General features: G+C 48.9%; 1 pseudogene; it reads right to left on the bottom strand.

Moving 5' to 3' along the window:
- The window catches only part of LOC144153187 (uncharacterized), a 102730-nt pseudogene extending 85818 nt beyond the window's left edge, over positions 1 to 16912 (bottom strand).
- Between the last annotated feature and the right edge of the window lie 832 nt (positions 16913 to 17744).

Raw genomic sequence — 17744 nt, forward strand, 5'->3', positions numbered from 1 at the left:
TTTATTTTTAAACTATCATTTTAATTATCGCTCTTACTCGCATGTGTACATCATTTGGTTCGACCCCATCTGAAGCACAAGGCATTTTGTGGTCAGGGCGGATATCCTTAGTGTTCAACAAATCCTCTATCCTCTTTTTCTCCCCCCCTCTCTCTCCATCCCCCCTCACTTTCTCCCCCTTTCTTTCCCTATTTTTTCTCGCCCTATTTCTCGCACCTGACTCCATACCCTCACTTCAGAGCTCTCTGGTCGGTGCTAAATGCCAGCCATCACTGTCGCCAGCACCCAGGAGCAGTGTAGCAGCTTCGGTTTTATTGAGTCGCTTTCACCTAGCATTGCATCGTCTCAGCCAGAGCAACTGCAGCAGAATAGGCCGCTGGCACCCCCGAGTCTTGACAGGGACGGTACGCAATGACAACTCTCACGGCCGAATGAGGGCAGTGAATGGGTCCAAACTTCAGCCAGAACCTTTACCACCGACAAACCCTTCTTGATTCGCCACACATAAGCCACATTTGTCAATGTCTGCTCTCGCCCATCCACCTCCTATGCCGCCAAAATCAACACTAAGCGGATCGTACGGAGCCAAGTCAGCGTAAAGATTGAGCAGCTGTACCGAGCCGACAAAAGCCAATGCAAGCCAACAAGAGTCATCGAGATAGCCCGTCTTCCTGACCAGGGCCTGTCCAAAATAATGGTACGGTTCGTCAACAGGCTGCTGTCAGCGCATTCTGAGACTCGCGTTTTCACAGACACGAGGCACACGCGCGAATGACACCCAACACAGAGACGTCAAGAGGGCCTCGATTCGTAGAAATTGCGGGCTAGCAGCCTCGCCGTATACCGTACGTCCGACGTGACAGGCCGTTGAAAGAATCCCCTTGCCGCAAAGCCCGCGTAGAGGTGTACACGGGCCGCGCCGAGCCCAAATCGGATTGTGGCATTCATGAGACCAGCGGCAACCCACGACCATATGACAAGCAGGAAGTTAGTCAGTCAGCCAGTCAGCCAGCCAGACGGACAGATAGGCCGAAAGTCCCCACCAGGCGTCGCTGGATTATGAGCCAAGAGATCGAGGAAGGACACGGAGTAAATGTCAAGAGAAACTCTCAGGAGCCGCACCGGCGGCTTTTGATTCGTGTCTCCAATCACCTGGAATAACGCGCTGAACTTAAACGCTATTCCCGCGAAGAGACCACCGATGCCGACCTGTGTGGTCCCCGAACGGCTGGCCTGAGGAGTGGCGTATAGTCTTTTGCGGGTCTCATTGCAGAACGCCGACCACGTTGGGCCACATCCACCGCCGTGTGAGCGAGCGGGGCCTTCCTAGCGGGTAATTGATTATGCGCCTTAACCCGCTCGACTGTCGTGCGTGCACACACGCGCACCGCGTTTGTGCGCGCCACCATTCGTAGTTTGTCGGTGTGGGGCAGCGCCGCGAGGCGCGTTTCTCACGGAGCAACGCGTTTGAGGACACGGGTAATTTAGCGCTTCTCCTCCTTTTTGTATCTGCATTTCTTGTTTGCTGTAGCGTGACATTGAATGGAAGGTCGGTTATTAGTGCTGCTATTTATCTGGGCTGGTAAACGAGGTAGTTATCGTACTACTGTTTTGCGGGGCGTTCTAACGTGATGTTGGGTTAGCGAACGAGGGATGTGTCTTGATTGCTTTGACCTTTACGAGAACTCTCTTGGCACCGACTCTCGGTGCACAAAGCCGGCGCACCTGCAGGAAGCTCTACGGAAAAACGATTGTTAGATTGCGTGAGATACGCATGCATAAGAAGTGCGACGTTTCATCGCGAACACTCTACTACCCCATGCCTCGCAATGTCATTCGTTGCGTCGCAGCTACCTTGAACTGGCGGAACGCAACTGTGGCAAGTGTGACGTCTGGCCATGTGATCCACTGTAGAGAGAGAGAGAGAGAGAGAGAGAGAGAGAGAGAGAGAGAGAGAGAGAGAGAGAGAGAGAGAGAGAGAGAGAGAGAGAGAGAGAGAAAGCAGCGAGGGCAGTCTTTCTTGATATTTACCCACCCGAACGAACCACTGCCGCTCGTTGACTAGACAGAATAACCGTTAATTTGTAATCACTATTATGAACTACAGATGATCGGAACTCTGGCGATGGACACGTCGGCCTTGGCTATAGTGAGCAGTAGCGGAGCGGCCGGTTGAGTACAAAATCAATTGACCGACTGCTCTCACCGCGTCATTTGTAAGGTGGGCGAGAAGTTAGCTGTTACAAAACGCGGTGGCGAAAACCCGCAAAGCAAAATAATACAGCATGTCCAAGGGGAATCGAACCTGGTACAATAGTGCCATTATCTGAGGCGCAACCTCTACACCAAACCTGAAGACTGAGCATGGCGTCTAATCAGCCGGTTTTGCTTTCGTCTGGACGGAACTGTACAAATTTCACGCCGGCTCCACCTGGACGGAACGTTAAGCTTTCAGTTTTCTACCGTCTGGACAGAAGGATAACGCGCAGCGCTCCGTTCTGTATGAACGGAACTTTAGCACTTGTATATCGTTCCGGAAGTCTGGACGGAACGCTAGCTAGATCCTTTCGCTTTTCGCCTTTTTACTTGTCCGGATAATAGCAAATAACACGGGCAACATAGCAAACACATCGGACTCGCACACCCCACTGGTACTGAGAACTATACATAATTACATCTGGCTAACACGAGAATTACTGCAGAGGCGCAAACATATACTTGGATGCTTTTGCGTCCCAAAGACGCTCACTGTGGTTTGATTACGTTCCGTGTCAACTTCGGCCAACATGAATAGTGCATTGCGTTGTACAACATACCGAATAACCAGGAGGAAAAGATTGATCGCGAACTGAACGCTTCTCTGCACCAACGTGTAGGAGTATTTGTTTGCCGTCCGTAATGGGAAGCGCAAATAAAAACGACGGCGATAAGGAACAAGTCAAATGCGTGTCTTTGTCTTCTTTTTCGGGTACTTACCATCATGGAAGCAAACATTGTTTTTGCGTGCGGCTGCTGCCACAGAAACATCTGCCCCCACAGTGTGTACTCTGTGCCTTACGCAAACATTATCTCTACGTAGTCGTTAATGGCGCAGCACTGTATCTAGCGTGTAACCGTGCAGCATATCAAGCGCACATAACGGTTAGCTACGGGCTGACCTAGGTCAGCCCGTAAGCTTCTCCAACAACCACTGCTCGCTAACGGTATTTTGGGAACGTTGGCGCGTATGTATACGCACCTACATAAGTGAATAGTCACACCGCGCAAAGCATTCAGCCTCGCTTTTTCTCCTGTAAGAGGGATCTGAACGGACGACAAATTCGGTCGTCGTAAGCTAAGGGCCTCCTCCAAAGCCGGGCCAGTGAAGCGAACTCGCGAACTGCTTCAAACAAAAAACTCACACCGGCACCACTGACATGCGCAGGCGCCGTCCTCCCAGCGGCTTCCGAGAACAAAGGGGGCTGCCTTGCGTGTTCTCCGAGGCGACGTTGCGGGGCCAAATATGGGTCAAGCGTGTGCTGGTGCCGCGAAAGACGACGCGCTGTGGCGGCGCTCCCCGAAACCGCCGCCACGCAGTTACGCGTGGCCATCGCCATGGCCAACTTGTTTGCATTCCTACAGAAGGAGGATGGCGGGAGGTTCGAAGTGTGTCAACCAAGTGGGTGCCGTTTATTACCTGGAACCGATAGCGAGCGCTGCGATGTAGAGAACGCTAAAGTGGTCTCCGGGCGAGCGAAACTTTTTCTCTTAACGTGAAAGGATGTGGGGCATGTCGTTAACTGAACGCGTTGTCGCGCAGCTGAGAAGACCGAAGTTTGCGGGTGATAACCTGGTTGATAATGGAAGACCTGTATCAGCAATGTGATTCCGGTTGTGTGACAGACTTCTCCGCACGAACTAAATTAACTCAAACTCTCCCCCACCCCTCCCTTCCCTCGTCGCCACTCCGTACTCCAGTCCACTTTCGTCACACAGCTAAAAATAGACAACAATGCTTGCTTTTTTTCCAAATTAACACTGCTACGCTTAAGCACTAATATGTCGACAAGTGAAGCACTAACGTAGTTTTACACTGCCACAATTAGCGTGGCTTGCTGCAGAAGAGCTCTTCCGAGCTCTCAAGAGGGGATCCACGGCTTGTTCCTCATTCGCACGCCCATTTTCTGCCTCGCCTCTGGCCGGTCACGCATTCTGAATTCTCTGAGAGCTCGGACACGAAATCGCACTCCTCCTTTTCCCGCTTTCCTGTCTGAGTTCTCGGGGAGTTCAGAATACGCAAATTGCCCCTTCAACCCCTTACCGAACGCGCAAGACTGAGCCTCGTTGCGTAATCAGCGTCTATGACGCCATGATCAGTGCTTTTAAGTGTCGCAGGCTAGCTTGATGTCAGCCTGTTTTTTCCCTGGAGGTCGAGTGTGGCATAGCTGTGCTTGAATGCGTGCGTGTTCGTGTGCGGGTATGTGTGTGTGTGTGTGCGTTTCGCCTCATGGGGCATATAATGAAAACGTTGATGCGAACTTTTCCTGCCCTTGCCTGCCCTTGCACCTGGATCGTTCCTAATCTCGGGCGAAGAAACGTAGGCATAATTTTACAGCACCAGCTGTTAGTCATCTAGACTGTCGAGGTAAGATCACCGTGATCCGGCGGAAAACGATTGACACCATGTAGTTTATTAATGCGAAGCAGTATACCTCTCCCATTCAAGCAAATTTCTGTGGCGATGTCAGCAGAAAACTATCATAATTAAGAAGGCAGGCACATACCTATCCAGGGAAACTGGCCATACCAGTAAAGATGACGGTTGTGTAAGCAACTCCGAATGCAAAAGTACCCAACATCATAGAAATCCCGTAGTGACGTCACCACGATCTCATTTATAAAAACGGAGGCCGGTATAGCATACCTCTACCACCCAAGCAAATTTTCGTGGCGATGTCATCAGAAAACTATCACCATTAAGAAGGCGTCCAAATACTCACTGACAGCAGACACATACCTACGCAGGAGGACTGGCCATACTGGTAAATATTACACTTGCCTAAGCAACTCATTGTGCAAAAGTACCCCACAGCATACAAATCAAGTAGTGACGTGACCACGCTTTCATACATAAAAAGGTAGACCGGTGTAGCACCTCCTTAAGTTCATTCCAGGCTAGGTTGGGTAGACCACGGAAAGTAAAGACGCCAGTAGAAGAAGAACATGAAGCAGTCGTGAATGTCATTGTGCAATAAAAGAAAGTGTGTTTAAGCACATTCGATTTGTCTCTGGTATCACTCTTTTTAGAGCCATGTGTGAGAATTCAAGGGACGTCGTATGGGTAATGATTGTGGGTGTCGTTTACAGCTTTGCAGTCGAACCACATTCACAGCGTGCACATGGATGGGAGCCACATTTTTTTTTTGTTACGTCAGAGTGCATCTCTTCCTCCCCGCACAAAGACACACCGAAAGACGCGCTTCTCCGGTTGGTGTTACGCGCCCAGTTGGCGCAGCGTCACCGCGGCGGGGTGTCGCTGTGGCGAAACGTTCACTCGGGGCGGAACGAAAGGGAACCATTTTTAAGGTTTCCATTTTTTACCAGGAGTGTGTCGGGCGCCTTGCTTTAAAAGAAGGAGCTATGTGGCCTCCGGTGTGCGGCGTTCATTAGAGCATCATCTATCATCGAGATACCAGGGGTGCATTGCCTCCTTGATCTGGCCCCTTCGCGTGAGTCGCATGAAAGCTAGCTCCAACCTTGCGCCAAGTGCGGCAAAAGCCGTGCTGCGCTGTCACCGTCGCGCGCATTTTATGGCTGCCACAAGGTCGTCCTTTCGCCTTCTACAGGTGTTTATTCCCGATTCATCTGAAACTAGAGTGACTGAGAGATAAGGAAGGAAAATTCACTGCCCTTCCACTATGTGAAGGATGACGAACCAAGGCGTGGTGGGTAATGTTGGAGTCGTATTAGAGTCCAATTGTCATATAATTTGTTTTATGATAGTTCTGGTAAAACAATAGTTACAGGCATCGTCGGCAACCATACTCACTCCGTAAATGACCATGTATTGACAGCGGACATTAAACCTGTAACTATTACAACATTACTGTGAACTATCTAATTACTACCAGTAAATGAAACTCGGCGTAACCATAGAGTCGTCTGAGCGACTTGGAGGGTTTCCCTGGCCAGCCCGGACGCGGATATCCAGATTAAGTTGGTGACCCGAGCACGGACGGCCAGCCGAAGTCAAGGCATCCCGGACTAGGGACGCCTTCCACGGGGTGAGGCCCACACATCAGCCTCTGCTGGAGAAATGAAAATATTTTATTCTCTATTCACTTAGCGACTAATTGTCGTATAGCAATTTGTTTGGGGATACCTTCGATTACGCAATAGTTAGGGCCGTTTTCTTTAATCATACTTGCTCCGTAGACGGCCATGCTTCACTGCGCAACTTCTAATGTGGAAAAGCCAGCTTACAAAAACAAAACTTATACAGACTTGTTAAAGTCGGCTTCACCTCTTACATTGCTATGAAGACATTTTTATGGACAATATAAGCCATCTTATATCAAAATATGAAGGTTCTACGACCTCATTTATTTAATTTTTTTTTTTTTGCGTTCGCTGCAGTTGTGGCGCACAGTTTTGCAATCTCGGAGATTTGAATGGGCGGTGCAAGTTGGCGCTACGCTCGAGTGCGATTGTCGTCTACGTCGCTCTGCTTTCGGAAATAATGGGCTGGATCCCAGCCATAGAAAGCTCCGCTGTAAAAGGAGGGAATGGGTCCTGGAGTGAAAACTTAGCCTGCTAGGGAGGGTTGAGCTGTTTCGGGGCAGTAGGCATTGCCGCAAAGAATTGTGGGGAAAAAACACCGAAAAGGAAAAATTGCGCCCACCTCCCCGCGGGGGGAACCCTGTGTAGATGTGACGCATCGTGGGGTTCACTTGGTGTTTCCGTTGGATTGATTCTGAAATCGCGTGAAACGTGTCGGGAACGCGTATGATTATTATGTTTTATGATTACTTTTACGTTTTATTGGCCAATCTTGGTCAATCTCTCTAAGTGGTATGCTTGGGGCTTCGCTGTCGCAACGACCTTTACTCCATTATTGTTGCTGTAAGTGGGAGCTTCCTTTCTTTCATTGCAAGTGTTAATCATTGCCCCATCATTCGTTGTATCAGTAGCATCTTGACGTAGTTTGAATGAGTCAAGGATATAAGGCGCGTTCGTAGCGTTTGATTCTGTCTCGGTTTTGTGGCGCAGTGGGAAGAGCACCATGTACCTCGCGTTCCGCCCACAGGGTCGTGGGATCGAAACCGGGCGCCGCGAACTATTATTTTTTTTATAGTGTAGGGGGAGGGGTGTGGACGGACAACGCCGTATGGAGGGACAAGGCAAGTGAATGAGATGCAACGAGTGAATTATTGTAACGAATAAGTCATGGCTGATTCCTCCTTTAAGTAAGCTGTCTCCGCATTATCTTTCACCAATTTATTTGTCTATCAAAATCGTCGGCTAAGGCCCATTCCCCTTAGCAGGTATGTGCTCAGGAGAATTGGGCCAGAGGAAAGAATGACAAAAAGGTATACACATCATGACTTCGCACCCACGTCGAATATGGAATGCTCACTTAATTTTCTCGTGGTGTTCGCAATGAAGGCTATTGCAATAAGCGGCGTGAATGCGTGAAATTTGCGTGAATGGCGAGCTGGAGATGCTTTCGCTCTTCCGTATCACCGCAACTTGCACTTCAGGCGAAACCTTCACGTCCACCCCTGCAGACGGCGTCCCGTGCCAGCCTCCCCCGTTCGCCTTGCGCATTCTACCGGCGGCTAGAAAGCAAAGCACGTACCACATTTGCATCGCAGCAAAGGTTATGATCATCCGTCACGCGTACACCGTCCTGCCCCCCCCCCCCCCCCCCCCTTCCTCCTCCTCTTATTTTTTTCTTCTTTTCCTTCTTACGGCCTCCCTCGATGCTGGAATACTGCGCCTATCTTCCTCCTCTCTCTCGTATTCCTCAGCCTCCGCATGACTTATCCAACCAGCCTTCTCTCTCTTCCTTCTATCTCCACATCCCAACTTTCCGTTCCTCTCGCTTTTCGCCTTTCGGTTTCACTTCATTTGCTGTTCGTCGAGACGTTTCTGTACGCTCAGGAAAGCTTGTGATTTATGTTTGTTTTTAGCTACTTTAATTCCCGCTTGCCTTTATTCAGCATTGCATACATTATCATTGGTAATTTTTCTCCCAATCCCTGCCCCTTCGAGCCGCAGATTTGTAGGTATGCCGGCTGTTCATCCAGCACACGCGTGAGGCACACGCTTAGGTTGTCGGTTTTGTGGGTGCATAGGCAACTGGACCTACGAAATCTTCCGTGCGGGTTGATGTTTGTTCACCCGAGTCTGTAGAATAAGTCGTTTTATAGCTGCCGTTTCTGTGGAAGTATTACTAGCAGGGAAAAAGTTCGCTATCTTGCTCGTGAAACGCTCGGCTGATATGACGGCAGAAACTGGACATACGCATGGAGAATATCAATTAGAAATGTTAGGAGAAAACTTAGAATCGAAGAAATGCACTCACAGTTGTCTTTGTCGAGGCCCGAACAAAGTCAAGATTATACTGGTCGAAAAAATTGCCCGTTATTTGAAAGCCTCTTAACATGCGTAGCCCTGCCTGGGATTTTTTAGCCTGTTTTTTTTTTTTACTCGCACCGAAGTTTGATGCATGGCTGTCTTTTTGAAGCCTTCACGTGGGTAACAAGCATTTCCTCCGAACAATCGCGAACTCCTAAAGAACTAAACGGCTTCTAAATCAGATGTCCAGCTCATAAACAGGGATTGCACTAAACCGTCAATAAAAGCTGGAAACTGATTTCGTTATAAGAGGAATTTGGTAAAAACGGCGATGATTTGCTCTTACTCCACGGCAGTTGGAACACTGAAAAACTTCGAATAAAGAAATGCTATTATAACGAGAGTTGTTTGCTACATATCAAACACCGAACTATACAGTCAAATCTCGATACAACGAACACCACATTAACGAACTTTTCAGATTAACGAGCATTCAAAAAAACCCACGCCGACTGCTTATAGTTTTAAGGTAAAATTATTCCACTACTACGTACTCCATAATAGCGAACTTTTCAAAATAACGATCGTTTTATTTAGTTCCGTGCTATGTTAACAACGCCTCAGTACTACAAACTCATAATGTCAAGGCCGGAGATTCTTAGATTTTCGTTCATCGCGACAAAAGGAGCCGTATGCCAGCAGACGACACGGCAAAGCGCAGCGCAGAAGAGGACGTCTTGAAACTTGCTCCGCGGAATGCGCGAGCTGATGCGAGAGAGAGAAAAAAGAAGGTGAGGAGAACAAAAATTCCCCGCATTTCCCCGAGGGGAAGAATGTGAAAGTGCGAATGCACGAGTTGAATTTGCGCGGTTCGGTAATGTTCGCGAAAGAGAGATCACACACACACACAACTACAAAGAAAGAAAGATGCATTTATTCACAGACACCTATTTGTGTTGTCGTTGTACTTGATTGCTAGAGCGGATCTCAGCTTTGAAATTTCGTGTCAGTACTCCTTTAAGCGGGTGCATTAGCCCTTCTCACGCCGATTCCTGGCCAATCCCCCACGTGGGTATGTGCCATGTCAGCGGCCAGGCAGCGCGCGCCGATCTCCCCCCGTTGCCAAGGAAGACGAGGAGATTCCTGGCCAATCCCCCACGTGGGTATGTGATGCGGACATCGCCGGTGGACGCAGGCTCAGGGTCGCTTAAGAAGTGCATTGCACTTAAAACAAAATGAAGCATTGGTGGCCTCCTCCGTCCAGAAAGCCGCGGCCGCGCTATTCGCTCCCCACCCCAAGTTTTTATACGTTCCGCCGCTGCTCGGGTGGCTTGCTGGATCTTCACGGACATCAGCGGAGCTGACAGCAGAGGAAATTCTCCAGAGCGTGAGCGTTCAGGGTGAAGAAGGCAGCGAGGACGGCATGAACGATGATGCCTCTGAGGGCGCCGCGGCAGCACTGGAAGACTGCGACGAGCACGTGACGACTGCTGATGTACTGGATAGCATACAATAACTCCGCACATTTCCGGGGAAAAACTGCACGGCCACTGAGTCAGTCCACAGGAATATGGAAGAGTTGGAGTCCTTCTTGCTAGGAAGCTTGTGCTGTGCAGGCACGAGGGGAAAATTGGCAACTACTTTAAAAAAATATGCATTGTTTCTTGATCACTTGTTCGTTTTTCTTGATCACTTGTTCAAACGACCTACCTGTACAGCAGTGCATCAATGATGCGCTGCTGTACAGGTAGGTCGTTTCAGGCATTGAAATATTATTTGTTGTCTTAAATTTTGCGATTTTCGCTGAATAACGAGCAATTCTCCGCGGTCCCCTGAAAATCGTTATATCGAGATTTCACTGTATACACACCCCTTGCAGCGAGCTTTTCCAGCGCATTAGCGTATACGCGTACACGAGGTTTCGTCGTTTGCAAGCTACTATACTGGGCCACGGCGGAAAATTCAAATTCCGTTCCGGGCGCAATGCCGCCCATTACCGGCGTTACATCTGCACCATGGCGCCTAACAATTATTAGATGCGTGTTAAGGCGAACAGTTATTCCACTTCAGCGGTAAGACAAACTTCCATTTCCTGTATGTTTTGCCACATTTAATGTGACAAAGCAAATTAAGTGCCGTCCCGATACAGCTGTAAGCTGGAAGCAAAACAAAATAATAATAAAGTATAGCGCAGCAAATAGCGGTGCAAGAAGCATTTGGGGTTTGTTCCAGCGGCAAAAGCCGTGTATAGGAATAGAAGATATAAAAACCCGTCGAAGAAAGTAATAAATCCGGAAGCTCCTCTGTACGAGTTCCGAAACCGTCAGCTTTTCAGAGTCCTAGATAAGGTTTGTTTATAGGCTCCAGCAATGCGGTGTTAAGGCAAGATCTACGATGACGTTCTATCTTGGACGTGTTGGGTATATACCGTGAGTTGCACAGTTTGAGAGCAGCGACGTACCCACTCTACCGTGGTGCGGTGTTCTTCATTTATAAATCACGGGCGCAGTGAATGATCAAAAGTTCCACTTACGGCATCAAGGGCCTTGACTTTGGCTCCGGCTAGGATGAGTGCGCGAGCTGTGTCCACGTAGCCGTTGGCCGCTGCCATGTGCAGTGCAGTCCGGCCCTCCTGCGTTATTCCCGAGACAACGTGTAAGGCCCAAGCACAACATCGCTGCTGCTATGTGGCTAGCCGAATCTAACCTCACCTGCGCTTACCCTACCAGTTTTAACAATATAAACTGCCTAGCCTCTAAAAACATGCATGTGAGCGAGTTGGTTCACCTTAACCGAAAGCAATTAGCTAGCCAGACAAAACTGGAGACTGGTGAGACGATGCCGCCACCAACAAATGCGTGGCGCTGAAAAGTGGAGCAGTCAGAAACCTCTCATTTCATCGTCTCACTATCTGGCTTCAAGAAGCACTTCATCGTAGCCAGATACTGTGATACTTGGCGTGAGCGCGCGCATTCACTCACTCACTCACTCACTCACTCACTCACTCACTCACTCACTCACTCACTCACTCACTCACTCACTCACTCACTCACTCACTCACTCACTCACTCACTCACTCACTCACTCACTCACTCACTCACTCAATCACTCACTCACTCACTCACTCACTCACTCACTCACTCACTCACTCACTCACTCACTCACACACGCACGCACGCACGCACGCACACACACACACACACACACACACACACACACACACGCGCGAACCGTTTGAAGCCGTCAAAATATTTAACATAAGGAAATCATATGTTGCGCTCCTTGTGTTTCTCTGCTAACAGAGGATATTGAATATCTTGAGGCTGACTTTCAGAAGTGCTCCGTTGTAGAAGGCAGGCAAAGATGGGAAGGGAGAGGGTGTCTCATTATTTTTCTTATGTTAGCATTACCAACATTCAACGTACAGTCATGTTCACCATTTTCGTTTTTTTTTCTTTGAACTTCGCAAGAGTAGGGGGGCGGGAGCTTTGCTTGTTTCTTGTTTACTGCCCACGCTTTACTTGTTTCTTAATGTGCTGACATTTCTCTCGCGTCATCACAACAGTTCTCAACAGAACATGCTTCTGCAAGGACTGCAGTGTTCACAAACTTACTGAGTAACGCAAAACAAAAATCTGTTCCTCTAAAATTTGATGCTCGTTAGGAATAACCCATGACCTGACGGCGTCGCTGACGCCACGCCTGTATGGCGCAACTCAAGCGGTAGGAACAGCACAAAGCACTAAGAACCACAGGCTGCACGCTGTTCTGAGTAAATTGTACCCCTTCCGACCCCAGTTTCGCAAGTTCGAAGCACAGAAGTGACTTAAATGCAATTCTCAAATACCACGCTAAGGCCCAACGTCGCACCTCATAGAAAAAATCGCCCACCCCTGTGGTCCATGCAATTTTTATTTACCACATATAGACTGACATTTTCGTTTCGTATATTCTACTCCCACGTCTGATTCGTTTGTTTCGCCTCCGCTGCCCTTAATCTACGGCGTTTAGTTCCGCAAGCGTCTCTCTTATCTGGCCGCCGTAAAGACCGGAGAAGAAGCTCCTTGGCGCTAATGACAAAAAGCGTTTCCGTGCTGCCGCTTTCTACGTCCAGCACATATCATAGCACCCGATCTCGCAAGGGGATATGACATACAGCCTTTCACTCTTTGGAGAGCGCGAGACTTAAAAAGAAGATACCTAAGCCACTCATCACGCACAAACCTCCGGCTTGTGTGCAGAAAATTAAAAAAAGGAAACTCGCTGGTCCAGTTGAAGAGACGGGCTTTCTGTCCCCCGACAGGTAAGGCATACGGGCTTCTAGATCGCTACCCTGATATTGCAGGTGTCCAAGCGTATGAGGTATTATATCCTCGCTTGCCGCGACTTTATCGTATTGCTGTGTAGGCTACGTGACCATCACTTGCAATTACAGGCACGTCTTCAGATCAGCCATGGCGGAGTGGTTGGAGAGATGGGGCAGCGTGTTCTTCATCACCTTATGGGAGCGCCTGCTTAACAATGGACGTTTCAGCAGCTTGCAGCATTCAGTGTGTAAAAAGGGCGGTGGTCAAGGCTGTTATTAATCTGGCGCAATGGTGTACTCCAAGGACCTTCACTGCGCCCGGTCATTTTCATATTGCCTTTTATTTTTGGCGCGCTCGTAATTCACCGTATTAGCAACTTACTCGTTGGATAACGCTAGTGCATGTTATTTCAGTGTGGGTGTAACTTATAACAGGCCTACGACACCTGTTTAATAGGCAGAAGGAATGGTTAGTAGGATAATTTTCTCAGCTACAATTACGGTCCCGTGAATTGGGCTTTGAAAATTCTGTAAGCTTACTAATTCAGTATAACGTTGTTACATTGTTACAACTACCTCACTGCTTAGGGCTGCGGGAATATTCTCAAAGTCGAAGACAGATGGGATTCAGTATAACAGGTTTGTGGCGGTCGTGCTGCTGAATGTATTGCACTGTCCATTCGTTGAAGGCAACAATAATCAAGCTGGCTCAAAAGCGCCCAGCCTACCAGTGAAAGCCCAGCCGACCAATTAAAAATAAATAAATGAATTGTATTGGATTTAATATTTGTTATCATTCATTTGTACTTTAACCGATATTGTCGTATACCGTATATCCTACTATTTTGTTTCGGTTGACCGCGAATATTTGTAAAAATGCATGAAGAGAACGGAGGATTACAACGATGCTATTGGCAACAGTTCCCGCGTGAAAGTGTACGCAACATGCAAGGGGGAAATTGCGAGCCGCAAGCGCAAAAACAAACAGACAAAACTATGCTGTAAGGTTGTTAGAAATTAAACATATTTTTACAGACTAGAAAAATAATTTCCGAAATTTAAAGCCTCGGGCACCACGTCCCACCAACCCCCTTACCTCTCACTCCTGCTTTTTTTGCATAGGTTCCCACCTTTTCTTATCTATTAGACGCGTACATCAAAATAACCGTTATCAAAGCCATCTTTTTTAAACATTTGCAATAGATTCAATCGTGCGATTTCGGTATTCACACAACCTGTGCACGTTTCGGGAAAGACTTGCCGTGCGATAAATCTTCCCTTACTCTATGGACGCCGGCTGTACGGTGCTCAGGCCAACCATACAAAAGCAGTGCTTTGTGCCGGTGAAAAAGATGCCTGAAATCATTGCTGGCAACCGGTGACTCCAGTTCGAAGATATGTATTGTTTCCAGAAGGCAGTGGGTCAAGTAGGCGAAAATCGTTCCTTTCTGAATTGTCCATGCCTGAAAATGGCGACTACGGACGTGCCGCGCAAAACACGAACGCTTGTTACGCTGATGACTCCCCATGGCAGCTGAGACATTTAACCACAATGAAAAAAAAAAAAAGAACACTTGAGAAAAACCCAGGTACCAAGGCTATAGTAACGTGCGGACACATCAGGGCAAATTGGGGCCAGCTGAAATGAATGCTTTCACATTTACGGCTGCTAGCCGTGGCTGATGTGCTAAACTGCATCAGGCTATGGTTGGTGGACCTAGAAGCAAAACAGTGTATCTCCGAGCATAACCTTCCAGGGCTGTAAAGAGGGGAACGAAGCCTACTGCTTGTGATCCGCGCGCGTTGGCGGCAGAGCCACGTTGACGAAGCACAAATGCGTTTTGCGGTGAAACCCATCTGCGCCTCTCGAGACCGCGTGGCATCTTGTGACCTCTTGGCAGTCGGACAAGCACGGACCGTTCTTCTCAACGAGCCGTGACGTGTAGGGAGGGTCCCTTGAGAATACGGCCAGCTGTTATTTATAGGACGGCACGCCCAGGTCAAAGGCTGTCCGACCTACGCAAATATTTACTCCTGTCTCGTCTGGGGGAACACGACGGTAGATGACGATGGTGAGACGGAGAGCGTATGTGTGACAGGCAGCCATATCTCGCGCCCATTGTTGCAACTGGGTCAGACGTCTTTTCTGGGTACTCGGGACACGCCTTGTTGGCTCGTGCGGTAACCATTGGGTCCTGACTGTTGCTGTCCGTTTGGTCATTAGAGCGTGTTATTAGCTTCAGTTATCTTCAGCGTGTTATCTGCTTCGTCTGTGATTATGCGTATACACGGAGAAGATTGAAAGCGGGTGGCTCTGCTATTTTTATTTCCGCTAGCACCCGTTATCATACCATCGAGGCAGCGATATCAAGCGTATGAAGCGCGTGGAAGCCATGCGATGTAGAATTTTAAGATTTAATACAGCTAAACGACTAGGTTTGAAATATCCTTCTCGCAGGCAGGATGACCGTAAGCAACCGAAATTCTCGCTTTTCCACTGAGTGGCACTGGGCGGTGGCAATGACAGCTGCCGTCAGAGGTGAAAATACCTCCGATTTATTTCAAAACAGAATCCTCTTGTGCGTCTTCCCATACACCAACTGCACCACACTACTTCATTTGAATAGACTTTTCTTCGTAGCAACTTAACAACGCCATAAACTCCTATCATTTCCGTGTATCACAAGCCATATAGAGAGCCTGGCCTCAACTGCGAGAAATAAGACCGCAACCCGGCAAAAAAAAAAAAAAAAAGTGCTCCGAGGATCACTAAGCGCTTCTTGCGAAATCATTTATGCGCAATTGAATGGCGCCTAGTGCTGCATGCAATTTGGCGATGTGACCACGGTGATGGTTGCGCCGCTGTAGCAAGTCAGCAGAGCGACCTCGTACGACTAGTCGCTGCCGAACAACGTGGAAGACCCACGAGGTCGCGGGTTCGATTCCCGGCCGTGGCGGCAGCTTTTCTGAACGTGGCGAAAAGCAAAAAAGCCCGTGTATACGAGATTTGGCGCACTTTAAAGATCCCCAGGTGATCGAAATTCATCCGGAGCCCTCCACTACGGCGCGCCTCATCTCCTGCATTGCGTCGGCGTGTTAAACTTTACAATCAATCAAATCAATGACGCAGACCGCACTCACTGCCATTATTGCACTCCCGCTTTCCACACCTTTCTTTCTGCGCATTCCAGCGCGGTCCTCTACTTGTGTTCTTATTAGCGGGTACGAATCAATCTCATGCTAAGGATCGCTTCGCAGTTGCTTGTCAGCCGTTTCTCGCTTCCCACGCCAATGGCAACACCGAATTGGACCATTTATGCTTTCGCCTCACAAAAACGTGGTACTCGGGTACAAGTTAAGAAGGGAAATAGCTCATGCAGTGTGCTTCTCCGTTAACGCGACGGAATCGCGACGCCAACGGGTGCACCAGTGTTGAAAGGAGATTGCGCTTAATGCGTGACATCATCTGCGTTTTCTCACGTGTAGTATTTTTGTCGTCGCTTAAGTAATTTATAAGAAGGTAAAACCGAGAAATCGCAGACAGTATTCGTGCCACGTTCAAAATTCTCCCAGATCGGAAGAACAGCCGGCTGCGGGGGCGAGGCGCCATGGAACTTGTGTTCTCGCTCTTGAGTTGTACCCAAGTTAATGAGGAAGTTGTCAGAAAGCGACGACTGTGCCCAGCGAAGCCAGCTTTCCCTTATGACCGGGAGTGTATCGCGTCCGCCTCGACCCTGGCTCCGAGGCGGCAGAGTTCGACCACGGTGTCCGTGTGTCCCGCCACGGCGGCCGCGTACAGCTTCTCGGCCAGGGTGGGCACCTCGTCGCCGCCCTCTATGGCGGCCGCGGATGAAGGAGGCTCAGCCCCGGCGCCGGCCCCGGCGCAGCACACAGGCAGCGCGAACCGCGTACCTTACTCCTTTGTTCGTTAGCGCAGCCGCTCGGGGAACGCGGTCGTGTGGCGAAGTTGCCGATGCAGCGAAGAAGATGCTGTGCGCCTGTCGGGCCCTCGGACGTGGCTGGAAGACGCCGCAGGAGATCCGCCATGGCGACGGGTTTTCCGCATGACCAGTCTGGAACCAGTGCAGATATAGAGAGGACACGAATGGGTCTAGTGGCATGACGTCAACTTTCTTGGGTGGACGTGCACGGGGACAAATACAGCTGGGGACAAAGCACTCAAGAGAAGCTGTTCTCCGGCTAAATATACCGGAGGACTAATACCGGTGGGTGCAGGAAAACAGATATTACAGGTTGCTACTAAAATTGCTACCCGAAACTGAGCTGCGCGCTTACATATAGACTCGACCATACTTGCTGCTTTCTTCACTATCTGGGATTTTCATGCTCCTCTCTTCCTCTTCCATACTTTCTTCTCTATCCCCCTTCTTTAAACCTACCTTCATATGCACATGACAAAAACGATGGGCTTCAAAAAAAAAAAAAAAAGAATCTTCTGGCATAGCCTATGCGCCCGGAAACGGGGAAGATTGAACGAAAAGTTCAGGCCCCGGCTGCACATAGCGTGCTTTACTGACGTGCAAATTCTGAGGTGGAGTGATATGTTGGGCGAGTTGGTGATTAGTTGTCGATATGACTGCACAGCCCAGAAGACAATGACACAAGGAAGGATATAAGGGAGTGCCCGTTTGGTGTGCTTCCTTGTGTCCCTTTCCTTCACTTCTGTGCAGTCATGACTCGACAAATATTTCTGGGCTCGCTATTGTATTTTATGAATGCTGTGGTTATTGTGACATCACGTGCGCTGGTTTGATGCTCGGATTGCTGGTGGTTTATATTCGCGAAGACAGTTAATTATCAATTTTAGTCTACACTCCCCATCGACCTGCTTTAGTTGTTCATGCAACTCAACGCACCA

The sequence above is a fragment of the Haemaphysalis longicornis genome, unplaced genomic scaffold (genome assembly GCF_048455015.1).
Source record: "Haemaphysalis longicornis isolate Haplotype H1 unplaced genomic scaffold, Haemaphysalis longicornis Haplotype H1 scaffold_9, whole genome shotgun sequence".
NCBI classification, from domain to species: Eukaryota; Metazoa; Arthropoda; class Arachnida; order Ixodida; family Ixodidae; genus Haemaphysalis; species Haemaphysalis longicornis.